Below are 14,042 nucleotides of genomic sequence, written 5' to 3'. Positions count from 1 at the left end.
CCCCTCTAGAGGAACTACAATGTACTGACTAGAATAACCCAAATTCACTGGTCATCTACAATACTATAGCCCCCTCTAGAGGAACTACAATGTACTGACTAGAATAACCCAAATTCACTGGTCATCTACAATACTATAGCCCCCTCTAGGGGGGACTACAGTGTACTGACTAGAATAACCCAAATTCACTGGTCATCTACAATACTATAGCCCCCTCTAGGGGGGACTACAATGTACTGACTAGAATAACCCAAATTCACTGGTCATCTACAATACTATAGCCCCCTCTAGTGGGACTACCATGTACTGACAAGGATAACCCAAATTCACTGGTCATCTAAAATACTATAGCCCCCTCTAGGGGGGACTACAATGTACTGACTAGAATAACCCAAATTCACTGGTCATCTACAATACTATAGCCCCCTCTAGGGGGGACTACAATGTACTGACTAGAATAACCCACATTCACTGGTCATCTACAATACTATAGCCCCCTCTAGAGGAACTACAATGTACTGACTAGAATAACCCAAATTCACTGGTCATCTACAATACTATAGCCCCCTCTAGGGGGAACTACAATGTACTGACTAGAATAACCCAAATTCACTGGTCATCTACAATACTATAGCCCCCTCTAGGGGAACTACAATGTACTCACTAGAATAACCCAAATTCACTGGTCATCTACAATACTATAGCCCCCTCTAGGGGGAACTACAATGTACTCACTAGAATAACCCAAATTCACTGGTCATCTACAATACTATAGCCCCCTCTAGAGGGGACTACAATGTACTGACTAGAATAACCCAAATTCACTGGTCATCTACAATACTATAGCCCCCTCTAGTGGGAACTACAATGTACTGACTAGAATAACCCAAATTCACTGGTCATCTACAATACTATAGCCCCCTCTAGGGGGACTACAATGTACTGACTAGAATAACCCAAATTCACTGGTCATCTACAATACTATAGCCCCCTCTAGGGGAACTACAATGTACTGACTAGAATAACCCAAATTCACTGGTCATCTACAATACTATAGCCCCCTCTAGGGGGAACTACAATGTACTGACTAGAATAACCCAAATTCACTGGTCATCTACAATACTATAGCCCCCCCTAGAGGAACTACAATGTACTGACTAGAATAACCCAAATTCACTGGTCATCTACAATACTATAGCCCCCTCTAGAGGAACTACAATGTACTGACTAGAATAACCCAAATTCACTGGTCATCTACAATACTATAGCCCCCTCTAGGGGGGACTACAATGTACTGACTAGAATAACCCACATTCACTGGTCATCTACAATACTATAGCCCCCTCTAGGGGGACTACAATGTACTGACTAGAATAACCCAAATTCACTGGTCATCTACAATACTATAGCCCCCTCTAGAGGAACTACAATGTACTGACTAGAATAACCCAAATTCACTGGTCATCTACAATACTATAGCCCCCTCTAGGGGGACTACAATGTACTGACTAGAATAACCCAAATTCACTGGTCATCTACAATACTATAGCCCCCTCTAGTGGGAACTACAATGTACTGACTAGAATAACCCAAATTCACTGGTCATCTACAATACTATAGCCCCCTCTAGAGGGACTACAATGTACTGACTAGAATATCCCAAATTCACTGGTCATCTACAATACTATAGCCCCCTCTAGAGGAACTACAATGTACTGACTAGAATAACCCAAATTCACTGGTCATCTACAATACTATAGCCCCCTCTAGGGGAACTACAATGTACTGACTAGAATAACCCAAATTCACTGGTCATCTACAATACTATAGCCCCCTCTAGGGGGGACTACAATGTACTGACTAGAATAACCCAAATTCACTGGTCATCTACAATACTATAGCCCCCTCTAGGGGGATTACAATGTACTGACTAGAATAACCCAAATTCACTGGTCATCTACAATACTATAGCCCCCTCTAGGGGGATTACAATGTACTGACTAGAATAACCCAAATTCACTGGTCATCTACAATACTATAGCCCCCTCTAGGGGGAACTACAATGTACTGACTAGAATAACCCAAATTCACTGGTCATCTACAATACTATAGCCCCCTCTAGGGGGACTACAATGTACTGACTAGAATAACCCAAATTCACTGGTCATCTACAATACTATAGCCCCCTCTAGAGGGAACTACAATGTACTGACTAGAATAACCCAAATTCACTGGTCATCTACAATACTATAGCCCCCTCTAGGGGGACTACAATGTACTGACTAGAATAACCCAAATTCACTGGTCATCTACAATACTATAGCCCCCTCTAGTGGGAACTACAATGTACTGACTAGAATAACCCAAATTCACTGGTCATCTACAATACTATAGCCCCCTCTAGGGGGACTACAATGTACTGACTAGAATAACCCAAATTCACTGGTCATCTACAATACTATAGCCCCCTCTAGGGGGAACTACAATGTACTGACTAGAATAACCCAAATTCACTGGTCATCTACAATACTATAGCCCCCTCTAGGGGGAACTACAATGTACTGACTAGAATAACCCAAATTCACTGGTCATCTACAATACTATAGCCCCCTCTAGGGGGAACTACAATGTACTGACTAGAATAACCCAAATTCACTGGTCATCTACAATACTATAGCCCCCTCTAGGGGGACTACAATGTACTGACTAGAATAACCCAAATTAACTGGTCATCTACAATACTATAGCCCACTCTAGAGGAACTACAATGTACTGACTAGAATAACCCACATTCACTGGTCATCTACAATACTATAGCCCCCTCTAGGGGGACTACAATGTACTGACTAGAATAACCCAAATTCACTGGTCATCTACAATACTATAGCCCCCTCTAGGGGGGACTACAATGTACTGACTAGAATAACCCAAATTCACTGGTCATCTACAATACTATAGCCCCCTCTAGGGGGAACTACAATGTACTGACTAGAATAACCCACATTCACTGGTCATCTACAATACTATAGCCCCCTCTAGAGGAACTACAATGTACTGACTAGAATAACCCAAATTCACTGGTCATCTACAATACTATAGCCCCCTCTAGGGGGAACTACAATGTACTGACTAGAATAACCCAGATTCACTGGTCATCTACAATACTATAGCCCCCTCTAGGGGGGACTACAATGTACTGACTAGAATAACCCAAATTCACTGTTCATCTACAATACTATAGCCCCCTCTAGGGGGACTACAATGTACTGACTAGAATAACCCAGATTCACTGGTCATCTACAATACTATAGCCCCCTCTAGGGGGGACTACAATGTACTGACTAGAATAACCCAAATTCACTGTTCATCTACAATACTATAGCCCCCTCTAGTGGGAACTACAATGTACTGACTAGAATAACCCAGATTCACTGGTCATCTACAATACTATAGCCCCCTCTAGGGGGGACTACAATGTACTGACTAGAATAACCCAAATTCACTGTTCATCTACAATACTATAGCCCCCTCTAGGGGGACTACAATGTACTGACTAGAATAACCCAGATTCACTGGTCATCTACAATACTATAGCCCCCTCTAGGGGGACTACAATGTACTGACTAGAATAACCCAGATTCACTGGTCATCTACAATACTATAGCCCCCTCTAGGGGGGACTACAATGTACTGACTAGAATAACCCAAATTCACTGGTCATCTACAATACTATAGCCCCCTCTAGGGGGACTACAATGTACTGACTAGAATAACCCAAATTCACTGGTCATCTACAATACTATAGCCCCCTCTAGAGGAACTACAATGTACTGACTAGAATAACCCAAATTCACTGGTCATCTACAATACTATAGCCCCCTCTAGGGGGAACTACAATGTACTGACTAGAATAACCCAGATTCACTGGTCATCTACAATACTATAGCCCCCTCTAGGGGGGACTACAATGTACTGACTAGAATAACCCAAATTCACTGTTCATCTACAATACTATAGCCCCCTCTAGGGGGACTACAATGTACTGACTAGAATAACCCAAATTCACTGGTCATCTACAATACTATAGCCCCCTCTAGGGGGACTACAATGTACTGACTAGAATAACCCAAATTCACTGGTCATCTACAATACTATAGCCCCCTCTAGAGGAACTACAATGTACTGACTAGAATAACCCAGATTCACTGGTCATCTACAATACTATAGCCCCCTCTAGGGGGGACTACAATGTACTGACTAGAATAACCCAAATTCACTGGTCATCTACAATACTATAGCCCCCTCTAGGGGGACTACAATGTACTGACTAGAATAACCCAAATTCACTGGTCATCTACAATACTATAGCCCCCTCTAGGGGGAACTACAATGTACTGACTAGAATAACCCACATTCACTGGTCATCTACAATACTATAGCCCCCTCTAGGGGGACTACAATGTACTGACTAGAATAACCCAAATTCACTGGTCATCTACAATACTATAGCCCCCTCTAGGGGGAACTACAATGTACTGACTAGAATAACCCACATTCACTGGTCATCTACAATACTATAGCCCCCTCTAGGGGGACTACAATGTACTGACTAGAATAACCCAAATTCACTGGTCATCTACAATACTATAGCCCCCTCTAGGGGGACTACAATGTACTGACTAGAATAACCCAAATTCACTGGTCATCTACAATACTATAGCCCCCTCTAGGGGGAACTACAATGTACTGACTAGAATAACCCACATTCACTGGTCATCTACAATACTATAGCCCCCTCTAGGGGGGACTACAATGTACTGACTAGAATAACCCAAATTCACTGGTCATCTACAATACTATAGCCCCCTCTAGGGGGAACTACAATGTACTGACTAGAATAACCCAAATTCACTGTTCATCTACAATACTATAGCCCCCTCTAGGGGGACTACAATGTACTGACTAGAATAACCCAAATTCACTGGTCATCTACAATACTATAGCCCCCTCTAGGGGAACTACAATGTACTGACTAGAATAACCCAAATTCACTGGTCATCTACAATACTATAGCCCCCTCTAGTGGGGACTACAATGTACTGACTAGAATAACCCAAATTCACTGGTCATCTACAATACTATAGCCCCCTCTAGGGGAACTACAATGTACTGACTAGAATAACCCAAATTCACTGGTCATCTACAATACTATAGCCCCCTCTAGTGGGAACTACAATGTACTGACTAGAATAACCCACATTCACTGGTCATCTACAATACTATAGCCCCCTCTAGTGGGAACTACAATGTACTGACTAGAATAACCCACATTCACTGGTCATCTACAATACTATAGCCCCCTCTAGGGGGAACTACAATGTACTGACTAGAATAACCCAAATTCACTGGTCATCTACAATACTATAGCCCCCTCTAGGGGGACTACAATGTACTGACTAGAATAACCCAAATTCACTGGTCATCTACAATACTATAGCCCCCTCTAGGGGGAACTACAATGTACTGACTAGAATAACCCAAATTAACTGGTCATCTACAATACTATAGCCCCCTCTAGGGGGAACTACAATGTACTAACTAGAATAACCCACATTCACTGGTCATCTACAATACTATAGCCCCCTCTAGGGGGACTACAATGTACTGACTAGAATAACCCAGATTCACTGGTCATCTACAATACTATAGCCCCCTCTAGGGGGACTACAATGTACTGACTAGAATAACCCAGATTCACTGGTCATCTACAATACTATAGCCCCCTCTAGAGGAACTACAATGTACTGACTAGAATAACCCAAATTCACTGGTCATCTACAATACTATAGCCCCCTCTAGGGGGACTACAATGTACTGACTAGAATAACCCAAATTCACTGGTCATCTACAATACTATAGCCCCCTCTAGGGGGACTACAATGTACTGACTAGAATAACCCACATTCACTGGTCATCTACAATACTATAGCCCCCTCTAGGGGGACTACAATGTACTGACTAGAATAACCCAAATTCACTGGTCATCTACAATACTATAGCCCCCTCTAGGGGAACTACAATGTACTGACTAGAATAACCCAAATTCACTGGTCATCTACAATACTATAGCCCCCTCTAGGGGGACTACAATGTACTGACTAGAATAACCCAAATTCACTGGTCATCTACAATACTATAGCCCCCTCTAGAGGAACTACAATGTACTGACTAGAATAACCCACATTCACTGGTCATCTACAATACTATAGCCCCCTCTAGGGGGACTACAATGTACTGACTAGAATAACCCAAATTCACTGGTCATCTACAATACTATAGCCCCCTCTAGAGGAACTACAATGTACTGACTAGAATAACCCACATTCACTGGTCATCTACAATACTATAGCCCCCTCTAGAGGAACTACAATGTACTGACTAGAATAACCCAAATTCACTGGTCATCTACAATACTATAGCCCCCTCTAGGGGGACTACAATGTACTGACTAGAATAACCCACATTCACTGGTCATCTACAATACTATAGCCCCCTCTAGAGGAACTACAATGTACTGACTAGAATAACCCAAATTCACTGGTCATCTACAATACTATAGCCCCCTCTAGGGGGACTACAATGTACTGACTAGAATAACCCAAATTCACTGGTCATCTACAATACTATAGCCCCCTCTAGAGGAACTACAATGTACTGACTAGAATAACCCACATTCACTGGTCATCTACAATACTATAGCCCCCTCTAGGGGGACTACAATGTACTGACTAGAATAACCCAAATTCACTGGTCATCTACAATACTATAGCCCCCTCTAGAGGAACTACAATGTACTGACTAGAATAACCCAAATTCACTGGTCATCTACAATACTATAGCCCCCTCTAGAGGAACTACAATGTACTGACTAGAATAACCCAGATTCACTGGTCATCTACAATACTATAGCCCCCTCTAGGGGGGACTACAATGTACTGACTAGAATAACCCAAATTCACTGGTCATCTACAATACTATAGCCCCCTCTAGTGGGAACTACAATGTACTGACTAGAATAACCCAAATTCACTGGTCATCTACAATACTATAGCCCCCTCTAGGGGGGACTACAATGTACTGACTAGAATAACCCAAATTCACTGGTCATCTACAATACTATAGCCCCCTCTAGTGGGACTACAATGTACTGACTAGAATAACCCAAATTCACTGGTCATCTACAATACTATAGCCCCCTCTAGGGGGGACTACAATGTACTGACTAGAATAACCCAAATTCACTGGTCATCTACAATACTATAGCCCCCTCTAGGGGGACTACAATGTACTGACTAGAATAACCCAAATTCACTGGTCATCTACAATACTATAGCCCCCTCTAGGGGGAACTACAATGTACTGACTAGAATAACCCAAATTCACTGTTCATCTACAATACTATAGCCCCCTCTAGGGGGACTACAATGTACTGACTAGAATAACCCAAATTCACTGGTCATCTACAATACTATAGCCCCCTCTAGGGGAACTACAATGTACTGACTAGAATAACCCAAATTCACTGGTCATCTACAATACTATAGCCCCCTCTAGTGGGGACTACAATGTACTGACTAGAATAACCCAAATTCACTGGTCATCTACAATACTATAGCCCCCTCTAGGGGAACTACAATGTACTGACTAGAATAACCCAAATTCACTGGTCATCTACAATACTATAGCCCCCTCTAGTGGGAACTACAATGTACTGACTAGAATAACCCACATTCACTGGTCATCTACAATACTATAGCCCCCTCTAGTGGGAACTACAATGTACTGACTAGAATAACCCACATTCACTGGTCATCTACAATACTATAGCCCCCTCTAGGGGGAACTACAATGTACTGACTAGAATAACCCAAATTCACTGGTCATCTACAATACTATAGCCCCCTCTAGGGGGACTACAATGTACTGACTAGAATAACCCAAATTCACTGGTCATCTACAATACTATAGCCCCCTCTAGGGGGAACTACAATGTACTGACTAGAATAACCCAAATTAACTGGTCATCTACAATACTATAGCCCCCTCTAGGGGGAACTACAATGTACTAACTAGAATAACCCACATTCACTGGTCATCTACAATACTATAGCCCCCTCTAGGGGGACTACAATGTACTGACTAGAATAACCCAGATTCACTGGTCATCTACAATACTATAGCCCCCTCTAGGGGGACTACAATGTACTGACTAGAATAACCCAGATTCACTGGTCATCTACAATACTATAGCCCCCTCTAGAGGAACTACAATGTACTGACTAGAATAACCCAAATTCACTGGTCATCTACAATACTATAGCCCCCTCTAGGGGGACTACAATGTACTGACTAGAATAACCCAAATTCACTGGTCATCTACAATACTATAGCCCCCTCTAGGGGGACTACAATGTACTGACTAGAATAACCCACATTCACTGGTCATCTACAATACTATAGCCCCCTCTAGGGGGACTACAATGTACTGACTAGAATAACCCAAATTCACTGGTCATCTACAATACTATAGCCCCCTCTAGGGGAACTACAATGTACTGACTAGAATAACCCAAATTCACTGGTCATCTACAATACTATAGCCCCCTCTAGGGGGACTACAATGTACTGACTAGAATAACCCAAATTCACTGGTCATCTACAATACTATAGCCCCCTCTAGAGGAACTACAATGTACTGACTAGAATAACCCACATTCACTGGTCATCTACAATACTATAGCCCCCTCTAGGGGGACTACAATGTACTGACTAGAATAACCCAAATTCACTGGTCATCTACAATACTATAGCCCCCTCTAGAGGAACTACAATGTACTGACTAGAATAACCCACATTCACTGGTCATCTACAATACTATAGCCCCCTCTAGAGGAACTACAATGTACTGACTAGAATAACCCAAATTCACTGGTCATCTACAATACTATAGCCCCCTCTAGGGGGACTACAATGTACTGACTAGAATAACCCACATTCACTGGTCATCTACAATACTATAGCCCCCTCTAGAGGAACTACAATGTACTGACTAGAATAACCCAAATTCACTGGTCATCTACAATACTATAGCCCCCTCTAGGGGGACTACAATGTACTGACTAGAATAACCCAAATTCACTGGTCATCTACAATACTATAGCCCCCTCTAGAGGAACTACAATGTACTGACTAGAATAACCCACATTCACTGGTCATCTACAATACTATAGCCCCCTCTAGGGGGACTACAATGTACTGACTAGAATAACCCAAATTCACTGGTCATCTACAATACTATAGCCCCCTCTAGAGGAACTACAATGTACTGACTAGAATAACCCACATTCACTGGTCATCTACAATACTATAGCCCCCTCTAGAGGAACTACAATGTACTGACTAGAATAACCCAAATTCACTGGTCATCTACAATACTATAGCCCCCTCTAGGGGGAACTACAATGTACTGACGAGAATAACCCAGATTCACTGGTCATCTACAATACTATAGCCCCCTCTAGGGGGGACTACAATGTACTGACTAGTTTAACCCAAATTCACTGGTCATCTACAATACTATAGCCCCCTCTAGAGGAACTACAATGTACTGACTAGAATAACCCAAATTCACTGGTCATCTACAATACTATAGCCCCCTCTAGGGGGGACTACAATGTACTGACTGGAATAACCCAAATTCACTGGTCATCTACAATACTATAGCCCCCTCTAGAGGGGACTACAATGTACTGACTAGAATAACCCAAATTCACTGGTCATCTACAATACTATAGCCCCCTCTAGAGGGGACTACAATGAACTGACTAGAATAACCCAGATTCACTGGTCATCTACAATACTATAGCCCCCCCTAGAGGAACTACAATGTACTGACTAGAATAACCCAAATTCACTGGTCATCTACAATACTATAGCCCCCTCTAGAGGAACTGCAATGTACTGACTAGAATAACCCAAATTCACTGGTCATCTACAATACTATAGCCCCCTCTAGAGGGGACTACAATGAACTGACTAGAATAACCCAGATTCACTGGTCATCTACAATACTATAGCCCCCTCTAGAGGAACTACAATGTACTGACTAGAATAACCCAAATTCACTGGTCATCTACAATACTATAGCCCCCTCTAGGGGAACTACAATGTACTGACTAGAATAACCCAAATTCACTGGTCATCTACAATACTATAGCCCCCTCTAGGGGGACTACAATGTACTGACTAGAATAACCCAAATTCACTGGTCATCTACAATACTATAGCCCCCTCTAGGGGGACTACAATGTACTGACTAGAATAACCCAAATTCACTGGTCATCTACAATACTATAGCCCCCTCTAGAGGAACTACAATGTACTGACTAGAATAACCCAAATTCACTGGTCATCTACAATACTATAGCCCCCTCTAGAGGAACTACAATGTACTGACTAGAATAACCCAGATTCACTGGTCATCTACAATACTATAGCCCCCTCTAGGGGGGACTACAATGTACTGACTAGAATAACCCAAATTCACTGGTCATCTACAATACTATAGCCCCCTCTAGTGGGAACTACAATGTACTGACTAGAATAACCCAAATTCACTGGTCATCTACAATACTATAGCCCCCTCTAGGGGGGACTACAATGTACTGACTAGAATAACCCAAATTCACTGGTCATCTACAATACTATAGCCCCCTCTAGTGGGACTACAATGTACTGACTAGAATAACCCAAATTCACTGGTCATCTACAATACTATAGCCCCCTCTAGGGGGGACTACAATGTACTGACTAGAATAACCCAAATTCACTGGTCATCTACAATACTATAGCCCCCTCTAGGGGGACTACAATGTACTGACTAGAATAACCCACATTCACTGGTCATCTACAATACTATAGCCCCCTCTAGAGGGACTACAATGTACTGACTAGAATAACCCACATTCACTGGTCATCTACAATACTATAGCCCCCTCTAGGGGGGACTACAATGTACTGACTAGAATAACCCAAATTCACTGGTCATCTACAATACTATAGCCCCCTCTAGAGGGACTACAATGTACTGACTAGAATAACCCAAATTCACTGGTCATCTACAATACTATAGCCCCCTCTAGAGGGACTACAATGTACTGACTAGAATAACCCAAATTCACTGGTCATCTACAATACTATAGCCCCCTCTAGGGGGAACTACAATGTACTGACTAGAATAACCCACATTCACTGGTCATCTACAATACTATAGCCCCCTCTAGGGGGACTACAATGTACTGACTAGAATAACCCAAATTCACTGGTCATCTACAATACTATAGCCCCCTCTAGAGGAACTACAATGTACTGACTAGAATAACCCAAATTCACTGGTCATCTACAATACTATAGCCCCCTCTAGAGGGACTACAATGTACTGACTAGAATAACCCAAATTCACTGGTCATCTACAATACTATAGCCCCCTCTAGAGGAACTACAATGTACTGACTAGAATAACCCAAATTCACTGGTCATCTACAATACTATAGCCCCCTCTAGAGGAACTACAATGTACTGACTAGAATAACCCAAATTCACTGGTCATCTACAATACTATAGCCCCCTCTAGGGGGACTACAATGTACTGACTAGAATAACCCAAATTCACTGGTCATCTACAATACTATAGCCCCCTCTAGAGGAACTACAATGTACTGACTAGAATAACCCAAATTCACTGGTCATCTACAATACTATAGCCCCCTCTAGAGGAACTACAATGTACTGACTAGAATAACCCAAATTCACTGGTCATCTACAATACTATAGCCCCCTCTAGGGGGACTACAATGTACTGACTAGAATAACCCAAATTCACTGGTCATCTACAATACTATAGCCCCCTCTAGAGGGACTACAATGTACTGACTAGAATAACCCAAATTCACTGGTCATCTACAATACTATAGCCCCCTCTAGGGGGGACTACAATGTACTGACTAGAATAACCCAAATTCACTGGTCATCTACAATACTATAGCCCCCTCTAGGGGGACTACAATGTACTGACTAGAATAACCCAAATTCACTGGTCATCTACAATACTATAGCCCCCTCTAGAGGAACTACAATGTACTGACTAGAATAACCCAAATTCACTGGTCATCTACAATACTATAGCCCCCTCTAGAGGGACTACAATGTACTGACTAGAATAACCCAAATTCACTGGTCATCTACAATACTATAGCCCCCTCTAGAGGAACTACAATGTACTGACTAGAATAACCCAAATTCACTGGTCATCTACAATACTATAGCCCCCTCTAGAGGAACTACAATGTACTGACGAGAATAACCCAAATTCACTGGTCATCTACAATACTATAGCCCCCTCTAGAGGAACTACAATGTACTGACTAGAATAACCCAAATTCACTGGTCATCTACAATACTATAGCCCCCTCTAGGGGGACTACAATGTACTGACTAGAATAACCCAAATTCACTGGTCATCTACAATACTATAGCCCCCTCTAGAGGAACTACAATGTACTGACTAGAATAACCCAAATTCACTGGTCATCTACAATACTATAGCCCCCTCTAGGGGGACTACAATGTACTGACTAGAATAACCCAAATTCACTGGTCATCTACAATACTATAGCCCCCTCTAGGGGGACTACAATGTACTGACTAGAATAACCCAGATTCACTGGTCATCTACAATACTATAGCCCCCTCTAGAGGGACTACAATGTACTGACTAGAATAACCCAAATTCACTGGTCATCTACAATACTATAGCCCCCTCTAGAGGAACTACAATGTACTGACTAGAATAACCCAAATTCACTGGTCATCTATAATACTATAGCCCCCTCTAGGGGGGACTACAATGTACTGACTAGAATAACCCAAATTCACTGGTCATCTACAATACTATAGCCCCCTCTAGGGGAACTACAATGTACTGACTAGAATAACCCAAATTCACTGGTCATCTACAATACTATAGCCCCCTCTAGTGGGACTACAATGTACTGACTAGAATAACCCACATTCACTGGTCATCTACAATACTATAGCCCCCTCTAGGGGGACTACAATGTACTGACTAGAATAACCCAAATTCACTGGTCATCTACAATACTATAGCCCCCTCTAGGGGGGACTACAATGTACTGACTGGAATAACCCAAATTCACTGGTCATCTACAATACTATAGCCCCCTCTAGAGGGACTACAATGTACTGACTAGAATAACCCACATTCACTGGTCATCTACAATACTATAGCCCCCTCTAGGGGGAACTACAATGTACTGACTAGAATAACCCAAATTCACTGGTCATCTACAATACTATAGCCCCCTCTAGAGGAACTACAATGTACTGACTAGAATAACCCAAATTCACTGGTCATCTACAATACTATAGCCCCCTCTAGGGGGACTACAATGTACTGACTAGAATAACCCAAATTCACTGGTCATCTACAATACTATAGCCCCCTCTAGAGGAACTACAATGTACTGACTAGAATAACCCAAATTCACTGGTCATCTACAATACTATAGCCCCCTCTAGTGGGACTACAATGTACTGACTAGAATAACCCAAATTCACTGGTCATCTACAATACTATAGCCCCCTCTAGGGGGGACTACAATGTACTGACTAGAATAACCCAGATTCACTGGTCATCTACAATACTATAGCCCCCTCTAGGGGGACTACAATGAACTGACTAGAATAACCCAAATTCACTGGTCATCTACAATACTATAGCCCCCTCTAGGGGGACTACAATGTACTGACTAGAATAACCCAAATTCACTGGTCATCTACAATACTATAGCCCCCTCTAGAGGAACTACAATGTACTGACTAGAATAACCCAAATTCACTGGTCATCTACAATACTATAGCCCCCTCTAGAGGGACTACAATGTACTGACTAGAATAACCCAAAT

Source organism: Salvelinus alpinus, chromosome 2 (assembly GCF_045679555.1).
Source record: "Salvelinus alpinus chromosome 2, SLU_Salpinus.1, whole genome shotgun sequence".
In the NCBI taxonomy this organism is placed as follows: domain Eukaryota; kingdom Metazoa; phylum Chordata; class Actinopteri; order Salmoniformes; family Salmonidae; genus Salvelinus; species Salvelinus alpinus.
This window is presented reverse-complemented; position numbering follows the sequence as displayed.